Below are 21,028 nucleotides of genomic sequence, written 5' to 3'. Positions count from 1 at the left end.
TATACAGGAGATATTACTGTATATTTTGGAGTTGATGAAGAATGGGATTTTATTGTGAAGGACTGAAGTACGGCCCAAGTAGGGCCATGGGTATCACACGGCTAATTCACCTCCTTTTGACAACTCTTGTAAATACTAAGCTAAATTAAGCAAGATTTTTAGTTACAAAGGTAAGAAGTTGGACTTTAGTTTTACACTGTTAAATGAACTCAAAACATTACATCATTTACTGTATATTTGTATGTCAAACAGAAAGTTTAGCCAAAAACTGTCTGGTGACACAATTTTTATTTAACTATAAGATTGGGTTCTGAAAAACATTGCTGGAAAACACTGACCAAATAGACCTTTTCAAGGGAATTGTAACGCTAGGCGACATCCTATGCCCTTGTTAACGTCCTGTCAGCTGATGTCATTCAAATACTCTGCAACAGGCAATAAACTTGGACACATTTAGAAGGTTTATGTTCACATCTTTGAAAAGGTCTATTCATATTAGAATTTCAGAATGGGATGGAAATTGCTCTTAAGGGGCCTTCACATGATGAGCTTTTTGCGCTGGGCTCACTGCGAGGTTGGCCGCAGAGACCCAGTAAATAGCTAAAACAACGTTAGTATTAAAACCACCGTTAGCTCTTCCTCTTCACAAACCTGGTGTGACTGCCTATTATCCAAGCGTTACGTTTTCTTTTGAGATAGTGATACGACTATAATGTAGTTAGGGAAACTCGGACACTCAATAAGTTTTTCCTCCATCTTTCGAACCTCTAGGAAACGTCTCATTTGTTGCGCGTTTGAAAGGTCAGCTGCAACAAGGTAGCACAGCGGCAGAGATGCAAATTTAGCGGTGCTTGCCGCTACATTGGGCCCGACCACGGGGCAAAGCGTTTTTACCGCGCATCATGAGTAGGCGCCAGAATAACCAGTTAGGCAACATGTGGTCGTGAATGCTCATTAATGTGTTGTGTGAAGTCACAGACAGCAGACACACGGAACAACCTCAGACTAATTTGTCATTACTTCAGTGTAGTTCATGCGTCTGCTATCGCGAGCGTTCTCCAACCCTGCAACATAAGCAAGCTTCACTGATTATACAGGAGGTAGATGATTTGTTCCCAATGGGTGATGATTGTGTGTGTGCGTGCGTGCGTGCGTGCGTGCGTGCGTGCGTTCGTGCGTGCGTGCGTGCGTGCGTGTGTGTGTGTGTGTGTGTGTGTGTGTGTGTGTTTTCCCAGTGGTTAGAGGGTGACAGGCTTTGCAGGTAACAAAGGTCGGGCAGAGCCACATGATTCATTCAGCCAACAGCGGTTCTCCACCTCATTTATTCACCACATGGACACAGAGCTCATGCTCCATGCTGAATATCTCATGACAAGGGGCACGCTAGCCACTGTATGTGTGTGTGTTTTTCCTACTGCGCTGGCTGCCGTCCAGCTCACCTATGAATAATCATTCCCCTTTGAAATGTCACCATCCAAACTCAGTGGCCCCCAAGCAGATCACTGTGGCGACTGTGCGTGCGTGTTTGTGTGAGCAAATAAGAGAAAGACGTGTACTGTAATAAAGAGGGCGAAACCGAAGATCTGAGCTGAAAACACTGGAGACCGAGAAATAAGAATGAGACAAGCTTCTTAAGGGTGCGGGTGCATGGAAACAAAGCGATAGCATTTCCATAACCCTTGTTACAATCTCTGTATTCTCACTCACGTCTCTGAGGGGACCCTGTCGCCATGGAAATGTCATTTAAAATCCATAGTCCTTCTGTGGTGTTGCATTGTTGTTGCAGAGAGCTTTCCCTTTTACTTTTATTCATGCAACCAATTGAAGAGTATACAGCGCTATTAGGTTCTTTGTACTGGAAATTGCATCAATACTCAAGGGTATTCTTTGATAATTGCTTATATTCAGACACGCTTTCTTACAGGCCAAACTCTCCAGAACATTTGATCAGTGTTTCCTGCTGTCAAAGAAATTGTAGCAACAGTTTCAGTGGAAGTTGCAGTATATTTCTCGAAAGTTTCTTGAAAAGCAGTTGTTATTACTGTTCCACCAAGTTCGATGAAATCTGAGTACTGTGCACACTGTGTCTTCCTCTGTCAGTGTTTTAAAATTTAATCCCTAACTGACTCCAGCCTTATGAAACCGTTATTTTTCTAACAGTTTAACTGCACACAACAAACCTTTAAAGAGAATTATTAACAGTATGAGCAAAAAGTTACACCGCTGGGAGCAACCTCCCCATTGTATTATAACACATTATGTTTATTGCTGATTGCTGAATATTTTCTTGATTCATCGGTTCATCATTCAGTCTTTAAAGAGTCAGAAAATAGTGTAAAAAGCCCTTAATGTGTCATTATTATAATGGTAGGGAGTGCCGGCTAAGCCCATTTCAGTAATATATATTTCGTTGCAGGGGACATTTTTCATGGTTTAGATTTATTTAGGTCTAATGTTCCTTTGTGAAAATTGAGGCAGGAAATGAAGGGATGGAAATTTATAATATTATGGAAAAAGTAATGATTTTTTTGCAGAAATGTCTTCTCAACACTATTTATTAATGGGACAAGACAGAAAAAGGGCAGTATATTTTCAGTTCTCATTTGAGATATCAAAGAATACAGTTCGCTTCATATTTAACTGCAATATGGAGTCTATAAAAAAAGCTTTGTTTCAGTGAAGAAATGCCACAACCTGGGTCTGAAGACAGAAATGAAGACAGGCTGAAGGCAAACAATAAGTCATTTATGTACATAAAGATAATAATTGTGAACCCACAAAAGGCCAAACTAAAAAAATGATGAGGTTGGATTGTCAGTAAAGTCGGTAGTCAGCGTGCTTTTATGCCTGTGCGCAGCGTGAAGTGTGAGAACAGATGTTAGACGGCTGACAAACAACAACTAGACAACTATCAACTTGCGATGGGATCACACCAGGTGTGATGCCAAATTGGGCCTGGGGCGTAAAGACAGACAGACAGACAAATAAACACCAGGCAAAACACTCAGTCACCTCTGTGTTCGATCCTGCTACAGTAGGTGTCTCCAGGACCACACTTTACAATAATGACACGAGGGATGTCACAATACGAGTTTTTGCTATTATGATTATTGTCAGAGGAAATATCATGGTTTCATGATAATTAATCATTGAATTTATTATTTGACACGATGGGAGGAAAAAAAACACTGCATTTTTTTTGGTCCTGCACATAAAACATGCCAGCCTACTTTATATTGAAAATGGAGGGTCCACACGTACTCACAGAACTGAAGTTACATCTGCAAGATACAGTACGTAAACAGTGACACGTTGTGAACTACTCTGACTGAGTTTAAAATGTTTCATTCCAGCTAAGTGCATTCGCTAGTTAAGATTTTTTTTGCCTTAACTTGGTCATAAAGTGGTGGATGATTTTCTCAAAGATGTTGGAGCCCTTTGCAGTCACTTTTTGATGGCACCCTTTGCAAATTGGATATCCATACAACTCACGCTGCCGATTTAGGTCGCTTTTTTGGCGGATATAAGGCTGGAATGTCAGTTTGCTTTGGCATTTTTACAGCTCTTCTCAATACTACAGGTGAGTAGCACGATAACTCTCTCACACACAAAGTAACTGGTGCACACACATTTGTTACGGGATTTGCAAGAGGACATTCCCAACTCCCAAAACAATACCAGCAGGTAACAAATGCAGGTGGAGAGAGGGCCCGTTTGTACTCACACTACCTGGGCCTCACCGCGAATGCTTCTTGCCTGCCTATACGTCATCACGCCGTAACACGTCACACGCATTGATTGACGTCAGTAGGAGTTTTTGTGCGTCTTGTCGACTGTTTTTGAATATTTTCATCTGACCAAATCTGTAGTAAACACTCCACCTCCGCATCACACCAACGTGAACCCTTCGCCGCCATTGTTTTAAATGTCCACTCATGGTCCGTCCTTCTTTTTTTCTATGTCCGAACAGGCGCACATAAAATTATGTCAGAACCGCCGTAGGCCTCGTGCTCGTACACGTGTGCACGCTCGTACTGTACTACTGTAAAATAGAAACAAAATCTCTTAGTGTTCTGTGTTTATGTAAAATTTGACATATTCTCTCTTTGTTGTTCTGGTGCCTACTTGCTTTTGGCTATCATTGAACACCATCGAATGCTTTGTTAGTTTTGAGGTGTTGGCAAACTAGATATTTCCAGTCTCACATGTTGCACCCAGCATATTGATGTTAATTTAGTACACTGTTTATGCAAAACTGTTAACTTCAAGAGAGGCTAGAGATGTATTGTGATGTCTGAACAGGATTGTTTTTCTTGCCTATAGCAAGCAGCTACTTAGCTTCAGATGTATAAAAATGTAGCACCCAGTGTGTGTTTTCACATAGCAGAGTTGCTGGCAGCATCGGTGTGACTCAGCACTTCTCTAAGCCGGTTTATGCTTTTGAGACTACAGGGTACCGCAGGACAGAGGTCTCCAGTGGTAGATAGTGTTTCTCTTTGGCCTTTCAGCCCACACAGGCACATATCCATACATATGCTCCGAGTGGATGCTCTTGGCAGTGCTTTGATGGTAAGGAATTGTCAGATCAAAGCTGACCTGAAGGCGCTTTTGCTGAGGGAATACTTAGCCCGTGCTCTTCTTTGGCACTTGTTATCTTTGATCAGACAAAGTGGCTGGCGGGTTGCGCTGAGTGTCTCCATTAAGTCACCGAAGACATTCACTAAGGGCTTAGGGCAGGGACAATAGACACCAGATGTGAGCGGGATTCACAAGGCAGCATGCTAGTGCTAATAAGCCCTCAGACACTTGTGCAAGTGGTGACCTGTGAAGGTAGAAATGTGTGATTTATTGAGTGATGGTACAAATATGTTAGATATCGGTTATCACTTTAGGTTTTCTTGGGCCATTGTTAAAATTTATTTTGCTAATTTGCCTCGGAAGAATGAGCTGCCACTCTGCTCTCACTCCAGCATTTACAGTAGGAACACTTCCTAATCTTGCTTAAGGATTTATTTGAACCAAACCAGAGTTGGTGATTGTTGAAACAGTGAAAAGACTAAGACAGGTTGAGTTAGTTTTATTTCATTTCTGTCCAGTTTGAAGTGTGTTTTACGATGAGCAAGCAAGGCCTCAACGTTTTGGTAGGTGAAAGAGAGAAACCTGAATTCAGAAGGTGCATGGCTGTACTATTCTGTTTAATAATGAACTTCGCCGTTCAAACATTTCCCAGCTGACGAGGGTGGTCACTACCGCACACACACCTGCTTGAATATATCGGCAACTGGTTGCTGGGCAGATTACAGAATATAAATACACTTCATGCTTTTTCCAGAAACAATACAGAAAATGGTAGTATGAAAAACGTTTGATTTTATGAAAATCATTAGGATTATCTCCAGTAATAAAGAAATGCGTGGACACTGCACATTGCTGCTGCTGTCAGTTACCTTTAAGGTTGAATACGTAGAATCTTTATTAAATGCTATATTTTTAAAAGAATAATACACCCATGTGGCGTTTTGAGGGGTACAGAATGAAAGTATTGCTTTTTCATAAAAAAATATATTTAGTCTGAATTAATATTTAAAAAAAATGTTGACAATGACTTTCTGTCAAGTTCTGTTTACATTGTACTAGCCAATAGCGTTGGGCATTGTGGGTTGCTAGGGTTGCCTGTTGTCAGGCTACAGAAAGAAGGAATCATTTTGATTTGAGAGCTAGCTAGCTAATCAATAATCACCACTCAAAGAAAGTCTTCCAGTTGAAGACTGGCTAAAGTTAAATACTGTTGTAAAATGAATTAGTCGAAATTATTCGTTACCCTGTATGATTCATCCCTTGACATGGCAAAGGCTGATCACTTGACTTACAATTGGCAACAAACCTGGCAACCCAACTGCTGGAATTATTTTTTGTTGTTGTGACTACGATCTTGAGACACTAGATGGTGATTTTCTGCTCATTCTCCATATCATACCTTTAACTATCACTGAAGACGAGTCAAACTGGTCTTATCACCTAAGCCAGATGTCCAACCAACATACCTCTTTGCCAAAGATATTTTTCAGGCGCAATGTCTCCTATGGCAGTGGTCAGATTTTACAGTATATCGCATATTTTGTACATACTTAACACGTACAAACACGGTTTGACTGTTAAGGGCCGGAGATCCTTAATGATCCCTTGTTTTGGCCTTTCGGTCTGTCTTTCTTTCTAACACAGTGGTCCACTTCATCTACGGCAGTAATTCCAGAGAAGACATGACAGGAGTTTCATCTCTATTCATTGTTCTATGTATTGATCTCTGTAATGACCTGTTTATCATATAGATAAAACAACCTTCAAGGACAGAGAGGAAAGAAAAAACGAGCAGAGGGACCAACTCTGAACAAACATGTATACCTGCATTTGTCTAAGTGACAAGAGACTGAAGCATCTCCATTATGTCTGAAAAGTTTATTATGTGACCTTAAAAGACCAGCTGACGGTTCTGAAGTTACTGCTCTAGTCTCGCCTACTTGTTTTCTAGTGCAATAAAAGCTTGTTTTCTCATTTTATTTTCTTCATAGTGCAGCGGCTTTTGCTGCCTTGTATAATTCAATTTTAAATTTCCCACTTTATCAGGCAGAATGAAAATCATCAAAGCAAACAAAAGGATGCAACAATGTAAACACACAAGAAAACAACACAAAGAAAAAGTAGCATCTATGATATCTCTTTCTAAAAGCTACTAAAAGTGTGAATCTATCTTAGCAGTTACACAACCTTTGTAGCGTTATCATCATCATCGGGATCGTTAGGCTACATGGAATTCAATTTCATTAAGCGCTCACATTTTTATTGGTTCAAATTCTCCTGTTGAAATATTCCTTGTAATTTATAAGAGAAAAAGATGAGATGAAGACAGGAGAGGAAAGGAAGAGAGGGCTGTGACAGAATGGGATCAACCTAGAAAAGTATTATCTGACAGAGTCAAATCTGTCACATCTTTGCCTCTTCCTCTGGCAAAATAAACACCCATTGTACCCAGCATGTGGTTGGTTTACAGCAATTTAATGGATTACCAAATATATTGATATATAGAGAACTCAACAATCTTTTTTTAAAGCCCACTTCCACTCAAAAACATATTTTTCTTTCTTTGTACTCCTGTCGGATGTTTGAGCTTCACTGTGCAGAAGGACGTATGTGCAGAGTTTAACACAAGAATGCTGTTTTCACATTTATCTGCCGAAAGAGGAAAGTTTCACTGTGACTTGATTCAAACGGCTGCGCCTACGAGCACAATTTGTGACATCCCAACTAGTTTGGAAGTCAATCCTGGTTCGTAATCAACTTATACAAATGTGATGTAAAAACTTAAAGTCGCCAGTGCATGGACACAGAGAATGGGTTTGCCGGGGCGCCCAGTGGCTCAGCGGTTATCGCAAGCTCCCCATTGAGAGGCTTAAAAAAAAAACGTCCTCGCCTCAGCAGCCAAAGTTCAACTCTGACCTGTGGCTCTTTTCTGCATATAAACCTCAAGCTTTGGATATAGGCATAAAAGGCCAAAATACATCTGTGAATTTTTTTTTAAATTATAATAATGATAAAAAAGCAGATATGCGGATACTTCTCTCTGTTGCTGTGTTGGCTGTATCATTGTGATGACTGACATTTATTAGCAGCCTTTGTATGCTCACCAACTTGTATCTAATGTAATAGGTGTGGTGTGTTAGAGTGACTCTGAGGGTGCATATAACTCCAACAAAAGAGAAAGAAAATGTGATTGTGGATCAATGAAACTCTTATTGCACATCACACGGGAATGATTGTAGATATACAAAGTTACTATATTGAGTTCCTCACTCAAACCTCTTGACAAAATGAGATGTTCCTTTTTGTGAGCGTGATCAAAGATTATTTTTCCGTGTGTATGCTCAAATCAAAGGACATAACAATAAGTGAATACAAAGACATGCATCACAAAGGTCTCATAGGCTGGTGCAAAAATAGAAACGGGTAAAACGTAGAGAAAGAGAAAAAGTTTTTCTGACTAAATCCATTGCTTCATGTCACAGTCAAGAAGTGTCAGGCAACAACACACAAGACGGCTATCACCTGAATGTTCTGAAAACCTTACTGGGATTGGAGGTAGTACAAAAACAAGTAGAGGTTTTTTAAAAAAAAACAAAAAAAAAGACGAATTATCTGCAATATCCCTTTAGATTCTTTAATTTTCCACTCTATCCTTGGTTGAGTCTTCATAGTCAATACGTGATATGAAAGTGTGTAAAAACTATTACTTGCTGGTCTGAATATAAACCTCTCCAGACATGAGGATTTTGTCGACAGTCTTATTTGTTTCATTTAGAATAGTGTTCCTTTTGCTGATATAATGCGTAATAGAATAGTGTATTGGAGTCACGCATAAGCATCGCATCACATCACGGTCGCTCTGTTTCATTGTCGTTTGATCATATGGCTGTCACAGAGTATTTGTCTTGTTATTATCCATCACTGTTATTTTTCCCTGGCAAGTGAGAGGAGATGGAAACTAGTATTGTGACATTGACTTGGAGTTGGAGGTTCATATCCAGGACAGGAAGGTTTTTGTTGAATATGAGTCACTGCTGAACTTCTGTTGCACCAGTGAAATGAAAAGCAAATATTACATTTTTCCCCTTTTAAGAATTATTATATAACTAGTTCATCCTGCAAAGCAACAATAATGATTTGTATAAAACACTCTTAAAATTTATAATAAACCCCAGCAGCATAATATTGCTTCATGTCGAGTTACTATTTCAACTTTTGCGGATATGACGTGAATGATGCGTTTGTGTAGCCTGCCGGGATTTTGCATGTATTTACGTATCTGCATGGGCTTTGTATGTTATTGCATCTTGCAATTCAAGTGAAACACGGCAGTGTGAACACACAATAAGGCAATTTTCCAGCACCAGAGCATAACAGCCAGAAATCTAAAGATTGTCATATCCTGAACTTTTGAAAGATCGTCCTTCCAACAAAAACATCAAGGTTCCATAACCTTAACAAAGTGCTTATTTTAATCAGAACAATGATCTTTCCTGAAACCTGACCAAGGTGTTTTTGGCCTGCACAGATGTCCTGCTGATAGAGCTTGTAGCTATGCAATGTGTTGTTCTAACGGGTGGTTACAATTAGCCTTGTAACCTTTAATTATTTGAATATAAAATATATTTGATATGGATAAATATGTCTCATTTCAACACGCTTGGCGGTGTCCCTAGAGTCAAAGACCGCCCATATTTCTCACTGATTCCAGTGCCCCATAATCACTTGGAAACTGTCCGTTTTTTATGTATCTGCTCCACTGAAGAAACCTTTTCAATCAGCACAGCACACAGATATTGATAACAGTTTTATTAAAGCTTGAACCCATGTGTGCTCATTAAGGCTTATCTCCCTCAGTTTCTTGAGCTTTCTTTTTTCTCTTGGGCCTTTTTGATCCCTAAGAGACTCACTGTGTGTTTTCATATTTCCGTGTGTGTAAATAGTCATCAGGGACTCCATTGCAGACATATTCCTACTGAAAATCCTATCCTAATGTAACTTTAATATTATGGGTAAGGACATGATGGTGAACAAGGATTAAAGGAGAACCCTTTTCCTGAAAAAGCTTCTGATGTTCCCGGAGATCATATTTGGTCTGCCATTCCCATGAAGGATTCAAACTGCTTTAGAGTCACATGAAACCGCGCAAAATATAATTTATCAGATCTTGGTTGCTCATGGCATGATGGCGAAAGGCCAATAAACTGACTTATTTATTCAAACAACATGAGTTTGTTTGGCTCCCCTGGTACATTTATGTGTATCTATGATGATGTGAACCAAAAAAATCAGTATTATTATACTGTTATCAGTATACTTTACCAACAATCATTTGAGTGAGAAAATTATCGGAGAGTAGGAGAATATAGAATATATTACATGATACGAGCAGATGACTTGAGATGAAATACCTTTATCACACCTACAAGTGTCTCCCTGTTTGGACCACATAGCACATGTACTGAAGATGTTTTTATAAGGTAAAGTCAGAGACTTCTTTTTCAGAGATTTTTTCACCTAATACAAACACACTCTCATTAAACAACGATTATTCCAGCCGGAATTCAACTAATTACACTATCCAATAATCTGCTTCCTGGCATGTTCATTTCATTTGTGTGTAAGGCTGTACTTCCTTTGATTTCATTGTTTAAATCTGTCTCTACATATGACTCAATGCTCTCATTGTATTGTAGTTTATTTTTCATTGACTTTAATGTAATCCATGCCAATTTTTAAGTTCAAGGTTTTGTTTTTAGACGGTAAAAACCAGCTAGCCCCTGGCCCTCACTTCACATTTTGAATGTTACCAATCAAAATGTTAATCATCAAATTTTACCACCATGTTTTTGTACATTATACCTGGCACTGGCAAAAATATCCAAGCATTTTTAACACAGAGTACTAAAGAACCCCATGGGTAGTTTTTACTTTATTCAAGGTTAAAGTTTATGAATAATTAGGGGCGCGGCCTCTTTAATATCAGCTAGCCCCTGGCCCTCACTTCACCGTGGAGGCTAGTTGTCAGGATCAGCTAACTCCGGATACGCTAACTCCGTCATCTCGACCTGGACTGCTCATTTTGCTCTTCGATCGACTTTACCAACAGATGATTTAAGGACACAACATGTTAACGTTAGCTTTGTTATGCTAATTAAATAACCTACTATTTAACTTGCCTACTATGGATGGCACATACACTAGATGCTTATCTGGAGCTCCGGGGGCGTGAGGGTTGGTGTTTTACAGTCTATGGGTATGGTACTGTGTTGAATATAAGTTTAAATCATAGATCATAAATGCTGGATGCCTGCACTTCACTCCCAGAGCTGGTGTGTTTCCAAATGGACTGACACAGGAGTGCCTGTACTTGACTCGCAGAGCCGGTGTAATCTCTGCTAGAGACACAGGAAATAATATAATAAATGACTCCTATTCCCTCCTTATCCAGAAAAAAACACACTGACTCCCACTCCCTTTGATCTAATAACGAAAATTGAAAATTGCATGAGATAGAATTTATGAGAGAATAAATCACTCAGTAAACTAACTGAAGTGAAAGGGTTTATGACAAGGATTGATTTAATTGCACACAAAGTTTTTTATTTCTGCTTCCTTGTTCAAAATAACATAACAAGTAACAGCAAGATGATTTCCTCAAAATAAATTAATTGTTACTTCTTTCTGTTAAGCTTTCTATCACAACGACTAGAAGAAAAGAAGTAGCTTTCAACTAGAACGAACATTTAGTGATTGGTGCAGATCCCCACAGCCACTGGTATTAGTGGGAGTGTAGGCATCAAGAGTTCCTTTTTCTGAAATTGACGTCTTGAAATGTCACTTCAGCATGATTGAGGTTACTTTAGTGTATGGCCTGTTGTGAGGACTGAATGGTTTGAAGTACAGGCACTGTGGTGATGTCTATGGTGGGAGGTCTGTCACTTATACAGAGGTGGCATCACACACACGGGTATGATTGCGGAACATTTTATTTCATATCTATCAAACAATGAAACGCACAGATTTCCACTTGAAAATAAATGGAAATGGTGGGAGTCCACAGAATAACACTTACCGTAAGTGAACAAGACCTTTGATGTTATATATCCCTGAAACATTTTCAGGTACCAGCTTCGTTACTTTGTTGTCCTCTATTCACAAAAATTATTCGGAAAATGTTATCAAAATGAGTATAATTTTGTATACATCTAGATCACCTCCAGATGAACAGGAGCATGAACAACTAACGACTTCATCCATAACTGTTTTAAAACATATGAAAATACTCTTATTTCAATGATCTGATATGGTTTTTCCTCAAAAAGTTAAATTACCTGGCTAAAAATTCTTAATACGTAAAACAAAATTATATTTCCTCCTTCACTTTCACTTAAAAATCCACAACATATTAATATGTAGATATTGTTGCTTTCAAACTCCTGTGTGAGTATGTTTTTAGTGTGCATAATAGGGGTGACCCTGAATAGCCGACTATATGATGATTTGATCTAAAGAGCCTGATCCAGCTGCCAATCTCAGTCATATGGTCGCAGCGGTGGAAAATGTGATCATGAAACAAAGGATCATTCTATTCGGGCTATATGGGTTGATTGTCTGATTTAACATATATTTGCTTGGTTTCTCCCAATAAATCATAATATATAGGATATTTTGTGATACATTTATTAATCAGCAAAAGCACTAAATACTGTTTAAATTTATGAAAGACTATGTCTGATATAAACATATATGCAGCTGAAAATTGTTAAGAGGCTTGTTCTGTGTGATCTGTCTCCAACGCCTCCACTGAGCCACACATGCAAAACAAACAGTGCTCTCCCTTATTCTGAAACAACAGTTTAGTGATAGTCACATCATATATCATGATATGTATGCTGTTTTTCTACATAAACCTTAAACAGATAATGCAAAACATGATTCAGTGAGCAGTTGACTATAGGCAAAACCATTCAGATTCAGCTACGAAATTTCTTAGTCGTGGACACCCTCAGTAGGTACATCACACTAAGGTTCATACTGAACCACGACTGGCTTCCAATCTGGTTGTGATATCATACATTTGTGTATATTCACATGTTGATGAGTTTTCTTGTAAATAACCTAAGTTTCTGTCTCCATTCAGTGTTACTCACCAAGATTCTTTGTGAGCCTCCTTTAGGTCTAACAGGTCTTCCTCATTAAACATTTGCAAAAATGATGGGGGGTTGGGGGGGTTATTCTCACACACTAAGGAGATCTATTAAAAGCACATGAGTTATTTTCACATTTTTAACAAAAGTATTTCTAAATAGGCTTCTATTTATACCCCAATAGGCTATTTATCATGGTTTATTGGGAGAAACCAAACATCTGTATTTAAAATCCGACATTCAGCCCCCCCAGAGCCCGAATGGAATAATCCATTGTTTCATAACCACATTTTGCGACGATTTGACTGTCGAAACAGGCTCCTCGGAGTGAATCGTCGAATAGTCGACTATTCGGGGTCACCCCTACTAGCTTGCAGTCTTTTTCTCCTCTGCCTTTGTTGGCACATTAGTGTGTTTCTTGACATTACTGCCACTGGTCAAGAGTTATATTTATGTGTTTGTATGTGAACCTCAAACATCCAAATAATGTCACAATAAGCATTTTTTTGCGTAGAAGTGGACTTTAAGTATCTGTACAGGGATAGCTTAATCTTTTGGGAAATATACCCACTCCGGGCCACTTGATTTATATGATATCAGTTTGACATGATCATCATTGTCACCATCCTCACTTAGAATTCGACAGGATCAACACCTCATTACACACATGTCAGTGTGTGTCTGTAAGTGTGTATGTGGGGCACTTTTGTGTGTTGGGTGTTTATGTCAACATGAGTCTTTACTACCAGCCTAATAACTCATTAATTAAGAGCTGGATATCAGACAGGATGTCGGCCCACATGAACACCTGCATGCGGCATTCACAGTTTAATGTTGTGTTCAGTTAGGAGAGAATATGTGTTGATCAGTAAGGACATGTTTACTTTTTCAGAAAGTGTGCGTGCGTGCGTGCGTGCGTGCGTGCGTGCGTGCGTGTGTGTATGTTTGTGTGTGTGATCTGTTAAGGACACATTTATTGTAGAAAATGGGAAGAGTTGACAGTCTGCTGTCGTCCTTATTTGAATATATTTAATATGAACATATTACCATACCATGTAGCCTGCGGGTTAAGAGACAATAACACTGTCATTTGTGTGTGTGTGTGTGTGTGTGTGTGTGTGTGTGTGTGTGTGTGTGTGTGTGTGTGTGTGTGTGTGTGTGTGTGTGTGTGTGTGTGTGTGTGTGTGTGTGTGTGTGTGTGTGTGTGTGTGTGTGTGTGTGTGTGTGTGTGTGTGTGTGTGTGTGTGTGTGTGTGTGTGTGTGTGTGTGTGTGTGTGTGTGTGTGTGTGCGTGCGCGTGTGTGTGTGAATTAAGCTTCATGTGACAGTAATTAATCATGTTGTTAATGAATGCAGATTTGCTTAGCGTATTCTTGTGTCCATAGAACCTTTCCATTAAAAGATAATAATCACACATGTGCACACAGGTGGAATTTGTGGAGCAAAATGACACAGGTGGAAATATGACAACATTGTGTTATAGCACTGTGCTGAAATTATACCTAGTAGAATGTGGCTGTTTTGCTGTGGATAAATGCTAAACTTAGCAGAATTTTCTCTCCATTTTTACATGTATCAAGGAGAATCTGACTGAAAAGAGTCTCACAACTACAATAAGACAAGTGTAATAACGCTGAATTGATAGATGCTGCTTCTTGCTACGCGGCTCAGTGAGCCGACATGCCGCTCCAGCAGAAACACAGAGAATGCAGATTCTTGAGGTTATTTTTTATAACCTCTCTAATAGGTTAGTTAAAATCGGCTCATTATCGGCGTAGGAAAAAACAATCATCGATCATCCCTTCAATCGTCGATATCCGATCGGGTTGAGGAAGAAGGTTAACTTGACAACAATAGCCCTCCTGCTTTGTCCTTTAATACTGGACGACAGCACATAGTATCTATTGTATTACAGTATATACCTATTTGATCCTTGTAGAAAATACTCAAAATAATGTTAGAAATGTATTGATCGTGAAACAGCTTATGTCAGAATGAGTCAGAATGGGACTGTGGAAATTTCTTCTTCTGCTGTGATTCGAATCTCTAAGAAAGGCAGAAAGTAATCAGTTTCACTTGAAGAAGTTATGCTTGATATGTGAAAACCAGTAAGAGTTAGCTCTACTTGAAAAAGTTGGTGTGTGTGTGTCTGTGTGTCTGTGTGTGTGTGTGTGTGTGTGTGTGTGTGTGTGTGTGTGTGTGTGTGTGTGTGTGTGTGTGTGTGTGTGTGTGTGTGTGTGTGTGTGTGTGTGTGTGTGTGTGTGTGTGTGTGTGTGTGTGTGTGTGTGTGTGTGTGTGTGTGTGTGTGTGTGTGTGTGTGTGTGTGTGTGTGTGTGCACTGCAAATGTGTGGAAATGTGCGACAGTGTGAGTGTGTTTTTGATGGAAGCAGGGCAGTTGCCACTTTTTTTCTCATCTTTCATATGTCCTGACCCTGACTCGTCAAACTGTAACAAGTCCTCTGAGACATCCCTCCTGCTGCAGCTTTCACACAGAATGCATCACACAAACATGAGATAGCTGGAGTACTTTCATATAGAGTTAAGCTATAGCCCATGAAGATCATCTGTACCTTATCTGCACTTTTCTGTCTCGCATGGGTGGATATGTAGACCTGTTGGCCCGTGAAACACTTAAGTAACCACACAAATTTCCTCCAACATCATTATATCTTCAGCAGGAATGACAGTTTATCTCAGCTAAAGCAAAATAAAAACAAAACAATCCTTGCAAATTTACCATTTTGATTTATTTTAAGAGAGCTGATGATGAAAATGCATTGATTTAAAGCCAGCAAGCCTCCACTACCACCACCTCCAGCTGGGACAGCGTCCAAACCTGTGATCTCATAAAAGAAAGATTTGTGCTTGCCTTCTGCAGGCTGAATGCTCAGAGATAGGTCTGTGTATGTTTGTTTGTTGTTCATATTACTTCAAATTCATCAGTAAATTACACATTGTATATACTTGACAGATACTTTACATTGTAAGCACACAAATGAGAACTTTTACTGCGGCATCATTTAATAGATCACAGCAGACACAACACATTTGTATCACTTGTATCAATAGTCTAAAAGTGAATTAAACAATATGTCCAACAGAAAAAATCGCAGTTGTTTATATGTATGGATACCTAACACATGACAATATGTACTTAAAAACAGTGGTCTAGAAGGTAATCATTAATCCATAACTGTTCCAAAAAAATCTCAGCATTTAGGGTTTGCTAAAGTAGTGGTCTCCAATCCTGCTCCTGGAGAGCTACTGCCCCGCATGTTTTAGGTTTCTCCTGACTCTTACACACCTGATTTATGCTGGCAGTAGCTCTCCAGGGGCACGGTTATACACCCCTGCTTTAACTTACTATCATGACAGCGGTGACTTTGAGATTACATACAAAAAAAAAAAAAAACATTTTACTGTAATGTTATATTCAATGAAATGTATTACAAATGTTGTATTGTGAAGCCTGTTTTGGGTGGGTTATCATAATAGTGTAGACGTTACGGGAAAATGGAGACTGCCGACTTCTATCTTCGACTACACAACGGGTGTGTAATTTATTCAAACAGTAAAACCACACATTCCAACTCAACAACAGTTGGAAATTTTAAATGCTGATGAAAACATATTGTATTTTCTGCTGGTTTGTGGGGACGTGAGACTGAGGGAGGCTGTGCTGTGAATTGGGGATCGGTGCGAAAACTCTGGCACTGTCTAAACTAAATTTAATTCCTGTACGATAACTGATTGGCCGCTTACTGGTCAAATAATTTCCCAGGGACTGATTGATGTTCCATTTGAGAGAAGCGGTGGTGAATAAAATCAATGTCACCGTCAAACACTGTAGAATTTTTCAGCCTCCTTTTCCACTTTTGTGTGTCTCCTTTTCATCCAAATTCAAACATAATAGTCACACTAAGGTAAATAGAAAAACATCACAAAGATGACTGTGCTGTTGCCTCCCCTTGTGTGTTGAGAGAGAGAGCTTTGACTTTAAGTGATCAGCAGAGCCAGACTGACGCTGGAATTGCTTTAATGGTAAGCTTAGACCTGCTGAGGAGACTGTATCACTGTCACCAAAGGTCACCATCGGTTAATAATATCCCCTCGAGATAGTACTTAAATTGTCCTACCGTACCTTACATGCACTCAGCTGAATACACACTTACTCAGACATGCCCACACACATATAAACACAGTACACGGAGATGGTATATGCTGTTCTCAACAACAGATGCATACAAATGGTCATAAAAACAGCAAAGAGCCAAATGAATGAATAATTTAAGCATTGAAATGATGACGTCTCGTCTCCTACAACAACAACTTGTAAAATACACATATTATTTATGAAATCTTAAGAAAAGTATAAAGCCCCTTGGTCAGGCTACATTCAGTGTTTTCAGTCTGACACCACATCATCCCCGAATGTCATGCACCAGCTAACTCATTAGTTTATGCCTGAGCAAACTTCCTCCTCTCCTTTTTGTTTCTTATTTCTGGGCTGCATCCTTCTCATACGCCTCATTGCCCCTGGCTTGTGAAATAAACAAAGAGCAAGAATGTGTTATATATTCGTATATAGTTTAAAATGAATTAATGTTCAGAAATACATTAATACAACAATATTCCTTATGCTTATTAATAAAACATTTATTTTATTTTTTGTGCTGGCGGCAGCTGTGGCCAGAGGCATTGTGTTTTTTGGTCGTCTATCCCTCCCATTGTTGTGAATTGAATAGCTCAGGAACTCCTGGGGGGTTTGTCTTCAGATAAGGCACAAATGTCAATTTGGTCCAACTTGAACTGATTAGTTTCTCTGTGACCTCACAAAAAAATCTTTTTTGGCCATAACCAAGAATTCCTGCATTCATTCTGATAACATTTCAAATGTCTAATAGGATAAACTCACAATGTAATTCTTATATCCAGAAGGTCATAGGTCAACTTCACTGTGGCATTATAATGTTTGTGTCCATAGTTCAACGCTGTGACTAAGGAACAGAAGGGGAGACATTTTTCCGGATATTGAATCAGAAAAACCAATCTAGAAACTGTGGAGATTGTTTAGATCTTCTGTGCTGCCGGGTTGAAGATGTTTGTAAAGCATCAACATTTTGCCCAAAAATACACTGAATAATTGGCGGGAGCATACAACTGCAAAGCAGTTATTTAAGTATTTCATAGCCAGTGCAAAAATATGTTGAATGTACACTTATTAAAAGGTACTCACCTCCCATGTAATATTTGTGCTTTTTTGTCTTACTCATTAAGACAATTACTCATAACATTAAGTAGATATCCCCCCATTACTAGGACACACATAAATCACTGCTCCTATTTTTTTGGAATTGGTTAACAGCGTAGGATACATTCTGTTTCAATGTATGTAAGTGCTGAAAAATGACAATAAAGTAATAAATTACCAAGGAAAATAAGTTAAGAAGTCACATACAGAGGCGCTTCTTGCAAGCAAGCAAGGGAGGTAACTGCTCGGGGCCCCAGGCCTGTAGGGGCCCCCCGAGTGCTGACAAACTTTTAACTACAGCAGTGACAATTCACAAAGTTTGCAAGGACATGAGGAGACCTGACCTCCCTACAGACTCTAGAATCGCCTCTGGTCACATAACCAGTTTAATGAGGATCACCCAAACTCAATTCTTAGTGAGTGTGAAGGAGAAGGAGATAAGTCAGGGAGGCAAACAAGAGAGAAGGGGGGATTCTGAAGTAAGTTAGAAGAAGCTTTTTTGGTCTGACGAGAGACCAAAATTGACATTTTTTTGACTGTACACTTACACTGCATGTATGTTGGAGACAGTATCATGCCGTTGGGATGGGAAGCAGATCACCTGTGTGTAGTCAAGGGGTTTCAGGCTTATGAGGGTAGAAGATAACATGATATACAGGGAAATCCTGGAGGGAAACAAGTCTGTCAGAAAACTGTGACTTTGGAAAAGATTTATTACACCAGCCACCTCAAAATAAGTCAATGTCCTGGAGTGATCGAGTCAGGGTCCAGATGTCCCTTTAATCAAGAGTTTGCAGCTGGACTTGATAATCAGATTTGCAGAGAAGAGTGCCATCAAGTGACGTTTCCAGATGTTCAAAGCTCATAGAAACCCATCCACACAGATTCAAATCTGTAAAAACTGTAATACGTATTTATTATTTAAAACTAATTGGAATCACTTTATAGTAAGCTGTTTTCACTTTTAAAGGGTCATAGTGTTCCTCATGTTTTGTACACAGGTTTTTCATAGTTTCAAGCTGGACTGGTGCTTTTTTTAATTCTGCCATCTCGTTGTGCCTCTGTTTTCTGCATTAACCGCATCCGATGCATAATTAGCATCACCAACTGTCTCGCGATGCACCTAATTCCTATTATCCACAAAACAGTAAGGAATGGAAACCAGCATTAATTTACATTATAGAATAATAAAATAAATATTTAAATTCGATCACAACACATTTTGCCACTATTGCAACTATATAATGAATTAAAGATGACGAAGATTCTTCCTCTTCACAGAAAACACTTTTAGCATCTTTGGTTAATTCAGTAAATTAAAAATTAGTAATATGTACATCATACACACTATGTAGATTATGTTCATTAGTTTCCACTGAAGCATTTGTGTGTGATTGTCCATATACACGTCATGATTGCAATACATAATGCGGGTACATTGTGTGCACTCTGACGCACACAAGCTCTCCCAGTACTTTACCTGCTTTTAAACCACCTGTGACTGGACGGGATTGGAAACGTTTCAACAATGAAGCGGAGGGAATATGGATGCTAATTAATTTTTTTCAGCCCTCACTTTTAGACATTACTCATCTAATGGTTTGCTATTGAACATGTGGGCTCCCTGTTTTCGTCGCTGTTGCTATTTTCCGAGACTCTGACTCATTGTTCAGTCTAATGTGGCCTCAGATAGGGTCTGACATAAAATCAACTGAAAGGATGTTTTATTTGTCGTGCTTTAGGGGTTAAAGTTTGATCTTTGGTGCTTTTTTCTACCAGGAAATTACACAAACATTTAAAGCACCCCATTGTCCAAAAAAAAGCTGGTGCCTGATTATTGTATTGTTCCCATTCTATATCAAACTACTGTACCAGTTACTCCAAAAAAACATAGCAGCAGGTTTACTAATTGTGCATCTTTGTATTAATTTCCTCATACATCTATTATTAGTTTTATACTCAAAAAGGCTCTGAGTTTCCTATAGCTTATCAAATGTTGCTTCTTGAGTCAAATATTGATTTTCGATTAATCGCCATTAATTAATTACATTAATTACAATTAATTATTTATACGCAATACAATTTCATGAACAGTATATGAATGCAGAATACAAAGCAAAACTTTAGACAATATAAACTAAGGCATTCAGAGTTAACTAATGATTTGACTTATGTGACTTATATTTTCCTATCCCACATTCCTTAATTTAAGCTACCCTCCAGAAATACAAATCCTGAAATAAATCATTCATAGCAGTGAAGTATTTTATAATATAGTACAGTAAATCATCAAATTTCATAAGAAGTGCATGCTTTTTATAAATAATTCATTTGTGTGACAGTGACCAGGCTTATATAATGTATACCTCATTTTCATATTTAACACTATTGAATTTTGCCGGTTTTAAATGTTGCCCCCGACAGTTCCACACAATAAGACATGTAAGGACGTATGAGTAAGCATAAATTATATACAAGGCCTAAAAATCAATATGTCTGTGCAGGATTGCTTCTGACTTTGACATTTTACCTTGTTGTTCATGATTGATTACAACCCCGAGGAATTTTATCTCAAAAGCTCTTTAAATTCTGTCATCACAAATTTTCAATTCAATATCCTGATCTACTTTTTGATTCCCCCCCCCAAAAAAATGAGTGCAGTTTTCTTTATATTGAGAGACACTTTATTAAAATGTTTTTGGGTTTTCCAGCTATCCCTTCCAGATTTATTAACATGTATTTAGTCCTTAGCTTGAAAAGGGACCCTGTGTCAAAATCTAGTTTTAAAGTGGTACTAATGGTGTGCTCAAGTTATGCATATATCCATATATCTGTGTTCAGAACACTGCAAACATGGCACTTTGCAATATCATAGTATAGCAATTAGTGCTGTGTTTTTGTAAGAATCTGGCAATTAGAATTTTGTATCATGATAAAGTGGCTACGGTTAGATGTATTGTGATACTGTAAGCAAAATGGTCTCACAACAATGAAATGGCTAATATGAGGCCTAGCATCATCACACTTGAATACAATTTGGCTCATGTAT

General features: G+C 38.7%; 1 protein-coding gene across 1 annotated transcript in view; it reads left to right on the top strand.

Moving 5' to 3' along the window:
- slc39a11 (solute carrier family 39, member 11) overlaps positions 1 to 21,028 on the top strand; it is a 139,321-nt gene that overhangs the window by 53,873 nt on the left and 64,420 nt on the right. The window lies entirely within an intron of this gene.

Source organism: Echiichthys vipera (assembly GCF_963691815.1).
Source record: "Echiichthys vipera genome assembly, chromosome: 18".
In the NCBI taxonomy this organism is placed as follows: Eukaryota; Metazoa; Chordata; class Actinopteri; order Perciformes; family Trachinidae; genus Echiichthys; species Echiichthys vipera.
Note: the sequence above shows the minus strand (reverse complement) of the source record. Positions and strands in the feature narration are given on the sequence as shown.